Source organism: Chiloscyllium plagiosum, chromosome 38 (assembly GCF_004010195.1).
Source record: "Chiloscyllium plagiosum isolate BGI_BamShark_2017 chromosome 38, ASM401019v2, whole genome shotgun sequence".
Taxonomy (NCBI): Eukaryota; Metazoa; Chordata; class Chondrichthyes; order Orectolobiformes; family Hemiscylliidae; genus Chiloscyllium; species Chiloscyllium plagiosum.
This window is the reverse complement of record NC_057747.1, coordinates 21183090-21200147: the sequence shown is the minus strand read 5'-3', so window position 1 is coordinate 21200147 and position 17058 is coordinate 21183090. Positions and strand designations below refer to the sequence as shown.

The 17058-nt window shown below is 44.0% G+C and overlaps 1 long non-coding RNA gene across 2 annotated transcripts in view; it reads right to left on the bottom strand.

The window, feature by feature from the left end:
* The window catches only part of LOC122541897, a 418077-nt gene that overhangs the window by 76791 nt on the left and 324228 nt on the right, over positions 1-17058 (bottom strand). The window contains exons 5-6 of one of the 2 annotated variants that reach the window (XR_006309705.1): positions 11054-11439; positions 4226-4228 (exon numbers count right to left, since the gene is read on the bottom strand). The exons of the other annotated variant lie outside the window; for it this stretch is intronic. This is a non-coding gene — a long non-coding RNA (uncharacterized LOC122541897). The remainder of the gene's footprint in view (positions 1-4225; positions 4229-11053; positions 11440-17058) is intronic. 2 annotated transcript variants of the gene reach the window in all.

Sequence of the window (17058 nt, the reverse complement as noted above, 5' to 3'; positions counted from 1 at the left end):
TATCTCCCTGCGACTCCACTTTCAAGGAGCTATGAACCTGCACTCCAAGGTCTCTTTGTTCAGCAACACTTCCTAGGACCTTACCATGAAGTACATAAGTCCTGCTAAGATTTGGTTTCCCAAAATGCAGCACCTCGCATTTGTCTGAATTAAACTCCATCTGCCACTTCTCAGCCCATTGGCCCATCTGGTCCAGATCCTGTTGTAATCTGAGGTAACCCTCTTCGCTGTCCACTACACCTCCAATTTTGGTGTCATTGCAAACTTACTAACTGTACCTCTTATGCTTGCATCCAAATCATTTATGTAAATGACAAAAAGTAGAGGGCCCAGTACTGATCCTTGTGGCACTATGAGTTGAACTGAAGGATCTGTTTCCATGCTGTACATCTCTGTGACTCTTTGTTTACAGAGTCTCAGGATGTCTCAAAGCCATTTATAAAGTGACTCTAAAACATGAGCCAATGCAGGGAATTGCCTTTTTGCACGCAGGAATCTCCCACAAACAGCAGCGAGATGGGTGACAGGTTAACCCGGTTCAGGGGTTTAAAATGAGCTGAGAGAAGTGCCCTGCATCCCTCTGTACATTCCGAATCCACCCGACCCACCCAGATGGATCTCATCTGATCGACAGCACCTGCTGATGCTGCAGTGTTCCCTCAGTGCTACCTGGACGATCACAAATTCACATCTCCGGAGGTGAGGGGGAGTCAAACCCATGACCTTCCCGCTGAGCTGAGAGAATGCTCACTGCCCACTGAGCCAAAGTTAAATCCAACTCGAATCCAAAACAAAAAGCAAGCTATTTAGCAAAAGCAAAAACCATGCTCACAATCAGGAAAATATTCTTTTTCTGGCTCCGAAAGACATCAATTAAGGATTTAAGTAGATCAGCTCCTATTCCCAGCTTGTGGTGCCAAGAATTTTTTTTTTTTTTGCTGTACAACTGGATGATCAACTTGCCCCTCATTAATCTCAAGTACTGCAGCCAGAAACGACAAACTACATTTACAATTCCATCCATTTATTCAGTCACTCTATGCCTTCAATGGTTCACCACTAAGCTGTACGGGGAGGCTGGGAGGACACATTTCTGGTCTATATGAAGCTACATCTCTCACTAAACACTCAAAATGGGAAGGTGATCGCTTGACAGCACCATCTTAGGACTGTCCTCATATGGTCATCAGGTCAGTGGCAACACAGTAGTTAGCAATGTTGCCTCACAGCGTCAGGAACCCAGGTTTAATTCCACTCTGTCAACTGTGGAGTTTGCACATTCTCCCCGTGTCTGCGTGGGTTTCCTTCAGGTGCTTCAGTTTCCTCCCACGGTCCAAAAGAAGTGCAGGTTAGGTGGATTGGCCATGCTAAATTGTCCCTAGTGGCCAGGGATGTGTGCAGGCTAGGTGGATCATCCATGGGAAATTTAGGTTTACAGGGATAAGATAGAATAGGGGATGGGTCTAGGTGGGATACTCTTTAGAGGGTTGGAGTGGACTCGATGGGCCAAATGGCCCACTTCCACACTGTAGGATTTCTATGAAAAAAAAGGACTACCGTTTATACTGTGCTTTTCCCAATCCCTTTCATGACTAAATTATGTTGAGACATCAAGTACTTCTGAAGTGCAGTCGCTATTATAATTTCAGAAACATGGAAACCAATTTGCAGACAGCAAGATCCCACAAACAGTAATGACTAAAGTCATATGATGTGATTGAAGGATTATTGGCCAGAATGCTGGGATAACATTCCACCTCTTTCTTTGAAATAGTTTAATGGGATCCTTTAGCTGCATCTGTTGGACAATTGTGGCCTTGGTTTAGTAACTCATTGAAAACATGGCATCACTGACAGTTCAGCACTCCTTCAGTACTGCAGTAAAGAGTCCACTTCTTAATCCTGGAGTGGGACTTGAACTTGAAATCCCTGTGTTTTCAGGGTGAAACTGTTCCCAGCTGACACTCCTCACCATTACAGTTGGCCAGTTATTAATCAAGTGGGGCCAGCTAATGCATTTGCTCTGTTTCGAGCTGGTTGATAAAGGTAAGGCCACTATAGTCCACGGGACCATAGGGCTGCTCTCCTGTTAGAGACAGGGGGAGGTGGCTGGTGGGGAGTTTAACCTGAAGAGAGAAGGAGAGTCCTTTAGGGTAACCTCAGCCGGTGTAGGCATTGAACGCACGCTGTTGGCATCATACTGTATCGCAAATCAGCAGTCCGGCAACTGAGCTAAGTGATTCCCAAACTGCTTGATACCCAAGCTTTACCTTGGTGTATGTCCTTCATTATATGTAAAGCAAAGTCCAGGATAATCTCCTTTACTCTTTCTCTCCACCCGAGCCCCACAACGTTTTCTTTATCAGGAGATGGGATTAGATCAATAACATGTAATGGCCTCACTCTCTGTCCTGGTCTGCAACCCTGATTAGCACAGACACCACATCGAAGTGAGACTGGCTGATAATTGTTTCAGAGCTGAAAATGTGTTGCTGGAAAAGCCCAGCAGGTCAGGCAGCATCCAAGGAGCAGGAGAATCGAAGTTTCAGGCATGAGCCCTTCTTCAGGCATTGAAAAACTAATGGGCTTTACAAGCGCCGAATTAATTTGAATAATACGGTTCAAGGATTGATCATTTTAAAAGGTACTTCGGGAAGAAACTTGAACACATCATTTCTGTGCAACCTCTCCATCACCATAATCAATAACCCACCAACACAGCTGTTACATACTTAGGGTCCTCCATTCTTGATTTCGTTCTCTGCTGTGGCTCAGTAGCAAATCTTTGTTTGATAACTTCACTGTGAAGCACAGTAGGATTTTTCTGTACTGCAGTATAGGTGCTACATCAATGTAAGCTGTGCTGGGAGCTCCCAACTCGGTCATAAATACCCTCAGGTGACTGTAATCTCCGAGCTATACATCATATTCAGTACAAATCACCATTTTCCCACATACTGAGGGGTTACGGATGCTGTTCTGTCCTAGTTCTCAACAGACAATTGCAATGTTAAAATAATCTTTTCTGTTTTTGCAAACTCTTTTTCCTCTTCTGCTTCAGGCACTATCCTGCCTCTCGCTCTGTCCAACACTCACAAACCACCAAAGGGACACATTCCACGCTGTTCTATCAAATGCCCATTAGTGCGGGGAGCACAGCAGATATATTTTCAACCTGAACAGTTCTTTTCAAATGCTAAGCCGGGAATGTGGGAAAGCATAAATGAATACATAAGGGCGATTCTGAAACCCACAGGGAAAAGTGACACCTCTAAATTAGCTTCTCCAGGAATTAAAGCCCAACAGTCGGGTAAGCAGCTAATGGATTATTCAGAACTGGTTTACCAGACAGCAAAGGGAAAAGGGTTGGTTTGGTTAAAATAAAACAAAGAACTGCAGATATTGGAAGTCTGAAACAAAAGCAGAGAGTGCTGGAGAAACTCAGCAGGTCTGTAGAGAGAGAAACAGAGTTAATGCTTTGAGTCCAGTGACCCTTAACACGAGCAGGAAGATTTAGGATCGGTTTTCCTCCACCATCCCACAGCCTGCAATTACAGAAACAAACAAAATACAACCCAAAGGAGCAAAGATATTAAACATAGCAACAACAACAAAAACCATGGGACTGGTTGGGAAATTCCAATTAGAAAGCAAGCATTATTCCTGCTGGGAACTGAAGGACTTTTGACAAAATAGATCTTTTGATCTTCAAAGAAAGCCTCTATAAGATGGAAGGACAAATTGTAGTAATCAAAGGCAATCCCCAGCCAAACTCCCAAAATTATTTCTGTGCACACACAACACCTTCCGAGCATCCATTTCATTTTTAAAAATGCATCTTATACCCAGCCTTTGGGGCAGGAGGTGGGGAGGTCAATGTCACTGCTGGATGAATTTCCCCACATACAGTCCAGATTACATCGTCACAGACATTAATACTGGGCAGGAAGTCAGAAATATCAACGCGGGAGAGATTTCTACTTTAAATTAGATTTCATAAATATATATATATATTCCTGGCTTTACCGTGTAAGCTTACTGTGGAGTAAGAAAAATAATGAACTAAAATCACAGGCCCAACTTCCAGGGCAGAGCAGAATGAATAGGCAGAGGTGGAGTAACTTGATGGAACAGCCAGTACAACAGAGACATGCTGGGCTGAATGGTCTCCTTCCACACTGTAAGATTCTATGATTCCACATCAATAAGCAGTAACAAGACACACAACCTTATTCCCTCACACAAGACACAGCTGACAATCTCACCAGATCTGATAATGACTGTAATCAGGAAAAGTCAAACCACGTTTATCATTTGTGTGACAGAAAGGAAAAGATTCTAATGACGCACACCATGTGAACTAGCTGTGGGATGACTGACTGCTTTACGTTAAATATTAAGTTATTTGGAGTTTTAAAGCCTCAACACTGACAGCACTCAAGTGTATCCACCGGAGAGATACTCCAGGAGTGAAGCACTGGTACAATGATCTGGGAATGTACCGACAGCGAGATACTCCAGGAATGAACCACCAAAGAGACACTTCAGGAGTGAAGCACTGGGGTCGTGATCCGAGTGTGATCCACTGGCGAGATGCCATTACGTCGCTTTGCACAGAAATGTCTTTCAACTCACTAACTTACAAGGAAGCCTCCAAAGTTCCCTCCTCCCTCCCAGAATCAAACAGACGAAGGAATAAAGTACACAGGAGGCTCATTATAGCTTACCAAGCCTAACGTTAAGGTTCTATACGTGACCTCAAACACCATGATGAAGGTTGCAAATGGTTTCTGAGATGCCATTTTGATTCAAGTACTTTGTAAGCTCCGGATCCTTTCTTATAGCCAGGAAAGCGGATTTTGACACAAACCCCTCTTCCATTAATGCCATTTGTCCAACATGGGCACCCATTTGTGACGTGGGCTTGGCTCGGTCCCTGACGCAGCCAGTTAAGGCCTGAGAGTCTTGTACCTGAAGACCCAAACCCAATGGTCAGTTTGGATTCTGCAGCTGCTCAACTTTGATGATCCCCTGTAACGTGGTTCCATGTTGGACAACCCCAAGATTCTTTTTGCTGTACGCAGCCATTTGCAAGAAGTCATTAAACAAATTCCAAGCTGCCAACACTGAATCAGTGATACTCTCACATCACCTGCTCCCTCCAAATATCCTTCCTCCACACTTATACCATTGGCTGCCTCTACTTGGGGACAGATGAATATTTGCATATTCTGCATTACAAGGTCGATTGAACAGACTCTTAATGAACCAACTGTGGGGTTTAACAGAGCAAAGTGAAGGATAGTGCCTTCCTACCTAGCCCCATGTCCTCTGGTCTGGAGTACAGTCCTGAGTGAAGGAGGCACAATTTTAAAATGTCACCCAGGGATGTCACCACTTCACACAACAGCAGTAACCACCTGATGAAGGAGCAGCGCTCCGAAAGCTAGTGCTTTCGATTAAACCTGTTGGACTCTAACTTGGTGTTGTGTGAATTTTAACTTTGTACATCCCAATCCAACACCGGGAATCTCCAAATCGTAAAAATTCTGTAATGCTCTCCCTTCAAAATAAAACACTGAGTGGATCCAGTGAAAATCTCCAAATTCAGATCGACAGGTCTTTCATTAGGTACGCCTGTTCAAGGCTTGGGGTAGCAAGACAAGTCAATGGAATTTGAAGACAGGTCAGCAATGATCTAATTGAATAGTGGGACAGGCAGAAGGAGCTGAATGGCCTCCTCCTGTTCCTCTGTTCCCCGGGTACAGCAAATAATTGAAGGAGAAATCAAAGATCAGCCAGTTCAGAATGTTTTTCAAAGTGGGACAGCAACAACAAGGCAGAGAGAAAGTTATGAATCATAGAATCCCTACAGTTTGGAAGTAGGCCATTTGGTTCATCGAGTCCACACTGACCCTCCGAAGACCAACCCACCCCCCACACTAACCCTATAACCCTGCACATCCCATGGCCAACCCACCTAACTTACACATCCCTGGACATATGGGCAATTTAGCATGGTCAATCCACCTAACCTGCACGCCTTTGGACTATGGAAACCAGAGGAAACCTACACTGACACGAGGAGAATGTGCAAACTCCATAAGAACCCAGGACCTCAGCACTGAGGCAGCAGTGCTAACCACTGAGCCACTGTGCCTCCTGGAGAGAGTGTGTTTAAACCCAGGGTCAGCTACTGGAACGGAGTAGCCACAACATCAGAAGACTACAGCCACAAGACTTAAAAATAGTCAAAACATTACGGGGAGTCAGTGGTACCGTGGTAATGCCATGGGACTAGTAACATAGAAGTTCAGAACAATGCTTTGGGGACAGGGGGTCAAACCCTATCATAGCAGATGGGGGGGTACTTGAATTCAATAAGAATCTGAAATTATAAACTGGCTTAATTGTTTTTTGTTATAGAACTCGTCTGTCTCACTAACATTCTTGCTAGGGAAGGAAATCTGCCATCATTACCTGGTCTCCATACTCACTCCAGACCCACAAGCCATGTGTTTGACTGTTACCTGCTTAAGTGGTCTAGCATGAACAAAATGGGCAATAAGCTCTGACCTAGCCTCAGATAAATAAAAAACTAAATGTAGTAGAGGCGTGCGGGGAGATATTTTAGTGGGAGCTGTCGTTGAACACCTTTGGAGCAGATGGGGCTTGAACCTAGGCCTCCTGGCTCAGAAGTAGGGACATTACCACTGTGCCTCAACAGCTCCAAGGCCTGATAGGGAGATGCTTTTACTCAATCAGTTCGAACATGTTACAATGGATCTTCAGAGCAATTGGGATTTGAACACCAGGCCTTCAGCTCAGAGGTAGGGACACTACCACTGCATCATAAAAGGTCCTCTAATGCAAATTGCATTTTGCAGCAGTTTTCTAATCAATCTATTCAGGATCTTATTACACACCTCTGGAGCAGGTGGGACTTGAACCCAGGTCTCCAAGCGCAGAGATATGGACATAAACACTTCGCCTCAAGAGCCCCTCAAGCCAAGTGGGGAGAGGAATATCTTCAACAATTTCCACATGTTTCAACAAGAGTGCTTATCTATTAAATAAATTGCAGAGAATATTAAAGACCCCTCCCATCTCTTCAAAAACAAATTACGACTAGCCAATTTAGCTTGATCATTTGTACGATATTTTCAAATCACAGACTCGCCCAAACAATTCTCTCAGCATTAAATCATGACCAGTTCAAACACATAAAACAGAAAGTTCTCGAGAAACTCAGCACGTCTGGCAGTAACTGTCGAGCGAGGAACAGAGTTAACAGTTAGTCCATTAGGACTCTGCTTTCAAACAAATATTTACGTACCTGCGCTGATGTACACAGCATGTGTGAGCGTCCTTGCAAGCTTAAAATAACTGGTAACGTAAAGGCTGAAGTGCTAATCTCATCACCACAACGGCCTGCTAACACAATATTCAATGAAACCAAAAAAAGGCCATTTTGTCTTGCTGAGATTGATGTCAAAACTGGGATGACTAAACTCTGCACTATTAGATCCTAATAGATGCGAGAACACTTTCACAAAAACCCGCACGTAATGTTTCACAGTGCTGTCAGATCAATGCTGATAGAATAAACACAAAGATGTGTGGGGATATTATCTTCTTGTATGCAAAATGTTACATTCCACAGTGACAAAGCTGCTCAGAACCTACGTGCAGGTGCTCTTCCTCGATAAGATGCAAAACAGTTGAAATCCATTCAGCCCCTCAAACCTGTTCTGCCATCCAGTCAGTACATGAATTATCGGCAAGCTATCCACTTTGGCTCTGTAACCCTGTGGAACAAAGACCTAGTAATCTCAGTTCTGGCATTTTGCAACCAACCTGCCAGTCTCCTTGGGGCAGAGTGTTTCAGATTTCCACTCCCCTCTGCATGAAGGAATGACTTCCAGGCGTCACCTTTTTAAGGGCTTGAATAAGGTGCCCATATCATGAATTTTGGCATTTGGCCATCACACAATGGAATGACCCAGGGTCTGTGCTGAAATAGCAAATCTAGTAATATAAAAGTGGATTGCATGGGTTTTTTTCAGATATATTAAACGAAGAGAGAGGGGCAAGAGCGGATATTTGACCACTGGAGAAGCAGTAATGGGGAACAAAGAAATATTTGAGGAACTGTGTAGATATTTTGTTTTAGTCTTCACGATGGAAGACAGAGGTAGTACACCAGAACTTCGAGAGTCAGCGGCAGAGGTCAGTGTAGTGGCCATCACTAAGGAGAAGGAGAAGAACATTTTAAACTCTGTTTCTCTTACTACTTTGTACCTGAAGTTTTTGCGCTAGGTACCTGAGAGTGTGGCAATGTTATGCACATTTCACTGAATTCCTGTACTTGAGCACACTTGACAATAAAAATCTAAATTGAAATCACACAAGGTGATTTCAGGAGTTACAACATTTATCTAGGATGTCCCAGATCCTCAGAGAAGAAAGGCAACATAAGGACTTTTGACTTTCTACATACAACTACATCATTTCAACTACCTCACCCTCCAAATGCTGGAATTTCTTCCTGAAATGTCTCCTGTCCAGTTCTTTCCTTCAGTACTATCTATAAAAAAAATGTATCTCATTGGTCAAACTGACAGTGACTTGTCCCAACACCCCCCCCCCACATTACTTGGAATGAAATATTGTTCAATGAAAGTCCTGCGAAGCATTTTGATACATTTACTCCATTAAAGGCACTAGTTAAATACAAGTTGTCGTATCATCAGCACCCCATATTATGGCTGCCATACATCAACTACATTTTTTGTTTTAACCTGACAGATTTATACAAATGGTTAGCATGAGTAAAATCAGTTGCATTTTATCAGGCTGGTTACTATATTGTACTGTGTTAGGCATGATTTATGAGAACTGTTAGGACCCACTGCAGTCTGTGTCTGTCTGTCATTAATGGAGTCCAATACCTCACTGCTTTTGGTTTGTTTAAGCCCTTGCTTTCTTGAAAATGTGATTAAATCACTGATCAATGAATTTGGAGGATATCTATCGTTTGTTTGAGTTCTGAGATCTGGACAATAGATCAGCCTATAACAGGTGTACACTGATATATAATACACCACCACCTCGACCCTCATTATCGGAACAAAGCAATAATACACTTGGTGCCCACAATCTTTCTTAAACTGCAGCACCAGAATAGTGTCAGTCACAAGAGCAACAAGAGACCATTCAGCCCCTCTGGTCTTGTTCGATCCTTCAGTTAGGTCTGTATCTGAATTCCATTTTACCCATCTTGTTCCTCCAAGTTCTTAATATGCTCGGCTACCAAAAGCCAGTTTTAAATTTTTTTCAAGCTTTGGAAGCTGCAGATTTCCATGCTTTTCTGTAAATACTCGAATAGAACACATACTTTCATACCTCGTATCTTGACTGACCCCACTCAGAGAAACAGCGAAAGTAGGAACAGGAGGTGGCCAGATTGCTCTCCAAGTCTGTTCCATATGATCACATCTGAACACCCAAAACGGTACCCTGTTCCTGCTTCTTCCCACACCCTTCAGCCCTAGACCTCCCTCCTTCTTGAAAATATTCAATGGTTTGGCCTCAACCGCTTTCTCAGGTGGAGAATTTGTCAGACTCACCACTCTCTGGGTGAAGACAACACTCCTAATCTCCGACCAAAATGGCCTACTTCAAGTGGCCCCTTGTTCTCAGCTTCTAAATCATAAGGAATGTCCTTCTTGCATTCACCTCATCTAATTCTGCTTGAATTTGATCGGTTTCTATGAGATCCCACTACTCCCCCCCCTCCAACCCCCCCAATTCTACTAAATTACCTTTTATTAAAGTAAAAAAACTCATACCCAAAGGACACGTGCATGTCAAATCTGTATCATTCCACAACAGCAACAGAATAGGATGGTTTAGCATGTTGGGAAATGTATACATTAATTTGCCTTGACCAAATCCACCTCAAACCGAGTATTAAATCATCAAAGAAGAGTGACAGTAAGAAACAAAAAAGAAAGATTGCGACGGTGAAAGCGGAAAGGAGCAAGAATTGACCCTTCAAAAAACACAGGCTAGCAAATCAACTGTTGGAAAATCTACTGTGACAAAGGCACTGCTGGTAATGAGTTAAGTGCAGACAAGGAATTCAACAAAGGAGCATGGAGGCAGTTCAGTCTTGCCAGGCAGTAGTAGCAATCAGGTCGGCAATGCTGTCAGATCTCCATTAATCAAGGGGGCAAACACGCAAGCCCTTCAGCAGTATCCGAACAGAAAAATCAGCCCAGCCAGCTGACCCACAGCAGCTCACAAGAGGCAAGGGGTCAACCACATTGAGCCATAAAGTGGGTCCAGACCAGTGTTTGACATGCAGGCAAAAAATAAAATGGGCAAAGGATAAAGCAGCTCTCACCCACAAGCAAGAGGAGGAAAAGCACCTCGAAATGCCATCGAGTGCGAAGCCTTTCAGAAATCGAAACAACTCCTGGCCCTCTCTGACTCACTGCCTATGCCCAGTATCAGTTGGAGAGATCGCATCAACACAGGCCTTTCCAACCCAGCCTCTCGCCACTGAAGCCAATTCCCATTCTCGCTCAGTGAGCATCAGACAGCAGCTGAGGAAAAAAAAACAAAACAAAAACTTGCTTCCAATTCTGGAAAAGCCCAGGGTGGGCACAGCTCCTGGCTGACCACGCACAGACAAACTCTGTTGGCGAGGAATTTCCCCAATGCTTTTCAACAGCTGAGGCCAACTCGTGAAAAGCGCTTAGAAAGACTGACACTAACTAACCTCACACATACCAGCTACGTGAAGTCATCGAGTTCAACCGGTAAAGTTTGGCTTTGACCCTTAGACCCAGGCAGCACGACATTGTTGTGAATGAGCCGGGCTGCTACAGTGTGTTTCACACACAGCTCAAAAACAAAACTGCAGCAGCTAAGTTCCCCCTGACTTTGAGAAATACCTACCGAACAAACCTGAGCAATACAAAAACTTGAGCAAAAAAGAAAATCTGAATTTTGCTTTCTTGTTGGAGAGAAAAACTATTTGGTTTACCTGACAAGAGTGTAGATTTTTCGCTCACATTATTTCTTGGTAAGCCTGCCTGGCGTACAAACAGCATTTTGGCACAGGGACAGATCTTGCGTTGACACAAACATCCACTTTTAATCCCGGAATGACACCTTCCAGCGTTGTCAATGCTCAAGTGGATTTGCGCTCAGAAACGGCTCCCATTAACTCCTGGCTCTTCGCTGCAATTTGCAATTTCACTTTCGGCAAAGCCCGAGCTCCAAGCTGATTTGCATGCCAATAGAGGAGGCAGGGGAAAGGCGGAAACGTAATCCATAGTGATTTAACTCCTCAGCAGTTTCAGGGCAATAGTGCCCCTCGCTGCTTCTCAACGCTGCTGCAGGCAGGCCAGAACAGAGGGAAGCAGCACTCTGCCAATTCAAAGAAACGACAGGCGAAAGGGTTACATAGAACAGGACAAGACGAGGTGGTCAGTTTGGCAAAGCTGTCATTAATTCACCGTGGAGAAAAAAACGCAAATCCAGAGCAATTCTCTGAACTGCAGAGCTGCATTCCTCACTGAAAGGGTAGAGGTTTGAATCCAAAAATCAAAGAGAAATCTGCAAACATTTTAGATATGATTAAACTAGAAAGGGCACAGTAAAGATTTACTAGGGTGCTACCTGGACTGGAAGGGTTGGAGTTTAGATTAGAGTTTAGATTTTCCTGCTCCTCGGATGCTGCCTGACCTGCTGTGCTTTTCCAGCACCACTCTCATCTAAACTTTGGTTTCCAGCATCTGCAGTCCTCGCTTTTGCCTGGAAGGTTTGAGTTATAAGGAGAGGCTGCGATATTTGTTTCCCTGGAGCACAGGAGACCTTATAGAGGTTTATGAAATCATGAGAGGCATGGATAAGGTAGATAGCCAACAGCTTTTCTTCATGGGAGGGGAATCTAAAACTAGAGGACATAGCTTTCAAGGGAGAGAGACAAAAGGGTCCAAAGGGCCAATATTTTCACAAACAGAGTGGTGTGTCTCTGGAACCCCTGCCTGAGGTAATGGTGGAGGTGAGTACAATTTTGTCATTCAAGAACATTTGGACAGGTACATGGATGGGAAAGGTATGAAGAAATATGGACCAAACACAGGTAAATGGGACTAGACTTAATTCTGAAAACTGGGCAGTCTGAATGAGTTAGGCTGAAGGGCCTGCTCTATGACCATCTTGTTCTCTCCCCACCCTGCCCCCATTTAAGATGCTGCAAATTCACTGAGGCTTTCTAGGGGGAAGAAGTTGTGCTCAAGTCCTTCAATTCCAATCTGATTGCAGTTTTATGAATTCTTTTGTCCATTGGCCTCCGCCCCATTTTCAATGGGGAGAGGACAGTGACCTGCTGACCCAAACCTCAATCATTACCAGATGGGAACAGACCTCACTGCTATTCTGCTCACCCTGAAGGAACGGATATGTACTCCTGGCATTGACACTATACTTCATGAACTGACTTGTAGCTACAGGTATCTCCTGTTCCTCTTAATCATTAACCCTTGGCTTGTGACAGCATCAACAATCCCACACACACCCAACCCAAATTTTAATTAATTTCTCATTCCTGAAAGAACTCAAAATAGTTCATTCATTGGCAACCAGGAATACCTCAACTGATTGGCAACACTCCCGATAATTCCACCAAGAAATAGGGGAGTTATGGGAAACAGTCAAAATTAACAGCACAACACAGACCTGCCTTTATGTAGCATCTTATGGGCACTCTCAAGAATCCCTCAAAGGAAGCATCTTATTACACGATGTTGGGCACGGTCACAGGTCCCAGCATCAGGAATGAAAACCAATAGAACACTAAATCAAACTTTTTGGGTATTTGCAGCTTCACAGAGGCATAGTCAACAGTCTGGTGCAAAGAAAGATCCCACCAAATGGGATTGGAGAAAATAACCAATTCCATAATTGGTTCAGTGTGGCTGTACTGGTTCCTGAAATAGCTACCCAGTTCATCCAATTTTCCAGTCCTATCTTCGTAGCCCTCGAAGTTCACCATTTTCAAATATAAATCCAGCTCTCTTTAGAAACTTCTAATGGAACTTGCCTCCTCTGTTCTCCCAGGTAGCGGTTTCCAAATCTGTACAATTGTCGAGTCGAGCCATTTCCCCTCCTGTCACACTACTGCTTGCAATCCTGAAATTGTGACCGCTCGTCATACAAACTAGTGAAAACAGAATATCCTTCTCTACCCTGTCAAAATGCTCATAATTTTGAACACTTCAATTACGGTCACTTCTTAAACTTCTCTGCTCCAATCCCAATTTCCCAAAATCTAAAATCCCAATTTTTTGGTAATTTTATTAAATCTCCTTTGCACTCTCTCCAGGACTTTAACATTCTTCCTGAAAGATGGTGCCCAGAACACAACACATCATTGTACGTGTGGTCTGCCCCATGATTTATGGAGTTTTAGCATCACTTCCTTGCTTTTATGCGATATTCCTCTGCTTAAAAATAACTGGTTTCAAGTACAGGCATTAAGCCATCACATCCTGGGATACAGAGTGAGTACTCAGCCAACAGACAGACCCTACAGTTCTGCAGAAGATCCCAGGGGAACAATCAATGCTAACCGATTCATCATTGGATCTGCTGACTCACCAGTGTATCACATTTGCTGCAGTTCACAGACCAGACGCATTTGCAACAACCATCACCCGGTTTTAGAGTCTTAGAGTCATAGAGATGTATAGCATGGAAACAGACCCTTCGGTCCAACCTGTCCATGCCGACCAGATATCCCAACCCAATCTCGTCACACCTGCCAGTACCCGGCCCATATCCCTCCAAACCCTTCCTATTCATATACCTATCCAGGTGCCTTTTAAATGTTGCAATTGTACCAGCCTCCATCACTTCCTCTGGTAGCTCATTCCATACACGTACTATCCTCTGCGTGAAAAAGTTGCCCCTTAGGTCCCTTTTATATCTTTCCCTCTCACCCTAAACCTATGCCCTCTAGTTCTGGACTCCCCCACACCAGGGGAAAGACTTTGTCTATTTATCCTATCCATGCTCCTCATGATTTTATAAGGTCACCTCTCAGCCTCCGACGCTCAAGGGAAAACACCCCAGCCTATTCAACTTCTCCCTTCTTTATTCGTTCACTGAATGTGGGTGAGGCGAGCATTTACTGCCCATTCCTAACTGCCCGAGTGGCTTGCTGGGCCACTTTAGGAGGTGATTGCTGCTGGGTCTGAGTCACACATAAGGATGGCAGATTTCCTTCCCTTGTTCCTAAGAAGACAATAGTAAAGATTATTGCCTTGCCTTTTGAAAGTGAATACAAAGCTACATGCTAAACACTCAATAGGGCTAACTGCAGAGTAAAGTGTACAAATCACTGCATTACACTTCAAAAAAATATAATAGCCCAGTTGTATCAATTTCTACCTGCTGGCCATGTCACCTGTTCAATCACAGGCAAATAAATCCTAAAGAAAGATAGCCAAAGTTTCTCAGCAAGACATCCAGCTGAAAAGTGTACAAACTCTATTTGTCTTCCAATTGTTTCTCTTCCCCTCCGGCTTAAACCATCTTAGAGTCATAGAGATGTACAGCACAGACACAGACCCTTCGATCCATGCCAAACAGATATCCCAACCTAATCTAGTCCCATTTGCCAGCATTGGTCCTTATCTCTCTAAGGCGAGAGGAAGGGCTGCAGATGCTGGAGATCAGAGACGAGAGTGTGGTGCTGGAAAAGCACAGCAGGTCAGGCAGCTTCCGAGGGGCAGGAGGGATTATGCCCAAAACGTTGACTCTCCTGCTCCTCGGATGCTGCCTGACCTGCTGTGCTTTTCCAGCACCACACTCTCGACCCTTATCCTTTTAAGGATAGTCCGGGGCTTTGGGAGTGCAGCTCTGCAGGACGACAGCTAGAACTGTATCAAAGTGAGGACCCAGGGTGAATCAGCCTTTGACTACCCTCTACCTTTTGGAGAAAAGTTCCTGCCTTCAAATCGGAGCTTCCTTTCTCAACTCTCCGTGGGATTTGGGCACCACTGGCAAGACCAAGCCTTGATTCCCATCCCGAGTTGCCCTTGAACTGATTGGGTTGCTAAGTCTACCTCAAGTCAACTACATTGGGTTGGGTCTGGAGTCACATGTAGGCCAGATGAGGTAAGGAGAGCAGATTTCCTTCCCAAAAGAGCATTCATGAACCAGATGGGTTTTTACCACAGTCAATAATAGTTCTCATCTTCACCATTATAGAGACTAACTTTATATGTTAAACTTATTAGTTGAACTTGAATCCCACCAGCTGCCGAAGTGGGAATTGAGCCCATGTTGAGTCAGAAAGATAAGCACTCTGGTTGACACAACACCTTTCAAACCTTTATGCAGTTTTTCACGGTGTTCCCTATCAAGTAGCTGCTTCTGAAATGGCATCGCTGTTGTATTGGCAGCCAATTACTCACAGCAAGGCCCCACTAACATTAAATGAGATAAAACACTGGCCAATCTGCTGTGGTAGTGGAGCCTGAAAAATAAATGTTGGACAAGAAGTCTAGTAAAAAAAAAAATCTTCAGCTTGCAGCCCTCCTGTGGGTGTCCCACACCCAGACTAGTGATGAAAATCACTGTATCTTCATCACAACTGAGTCAAATTTCTTACTCAACAAGCCCTCATGGTGCTGTTACCAGTAGACCCCGCCCAGGCTAGCAGCAACATATTCAATAACACTTTGCATATAACACCCCCTTACAGATCTAATGCAAGTTCACTCTTAAATGAAGAAGAAATTCATGGAGCCATTTCAGCTGTGGAATTTGGGTTATTTCTTCACTAAACAGACCACTAAAATCCAGGAATCAGTATGCAGTGCACAGAAAGCACAGCAGGACCTGCCAATCACAGACAATCTGTCTCTTCCATTTCCCATCACAGGTCAGCAAGTGCTTTCATTCAGAGCATCAAAATCTATCAGCTTCGAAGACATGTTGCCAGTTTAAAGTGCAGGTACCCCAAGTGATACGCGACAACTTATTGAATCTTAAATTATCGACGTTCAAGATAAGAGAGCATGCAAAATGTCACAAACCAGGTAAAAGAAAAATTACGCCCAAGCTTTGAGATAGATTTATTTGAGTTAGGCACATCAAGCTTTTTCTTTACTTTGAAGTGAATCCACACACTGATGCAAACAACACAAAGTTTTCACTACATTTTTTCACTACACTACATTCAAATGATTACTGACATGACAAAAACTAAAATCTCAGATCTTCCTTCATTTTGTTGTCAAAATTCCTTTCTGTCAGATTTAGACATACAAGTGCCCCCATTGTTTCCCAAGTCAGGGGTGTGACAGAATATTCCCCACTTCTCTGAATGAGTACAACTCTAACAACGCTCAATGTGGTCAACACCATGCAGGACAAAGCAAACCACTAGTTCAACACACTTGGGCTGACAAATGGCAAGTAACATTTACACCACACAAATGTCAGGCAATGACCATCTCCATTAAGGGACAATCTAACCACCATCTCTTGACATTCATTGGTCATTACCAAATCCCCTACTATCAACATCTTTAGGGATTATCATTGACCGGAAACTCAACTGGACTTGCCACATAAACACGATGGCTATAAGACCAGGTCAGAAGCTAGGCGTACTGTGAGTAACTCACCTCCTGACTCTCCAAAGTCCATCGACAAGGCACAACTCAGGAGTGGGATGGAATACTCCCCACTTGCCCGGATGGGGCCAAATGGAAGAACACCCAAGTAGCTGGACACCATCCAGGACAAAGCAGCCCATTTGATTGGCATTATATCCACAAACATCAATTCCCTCCACCACCAACATCAACAAGATGCACTGCAGAAATTCACCACAGACTCTTAGACACCACCTTCCAAACCATGACCACTTCCATCGAGAAGGACAAGGGCAGCAGGTACACGGGAACACCACCCCTTGCAAGTTTCCCTTTAAGCCACTCACCACTCTGCCTTGGGAGTTCCTTCACTGTC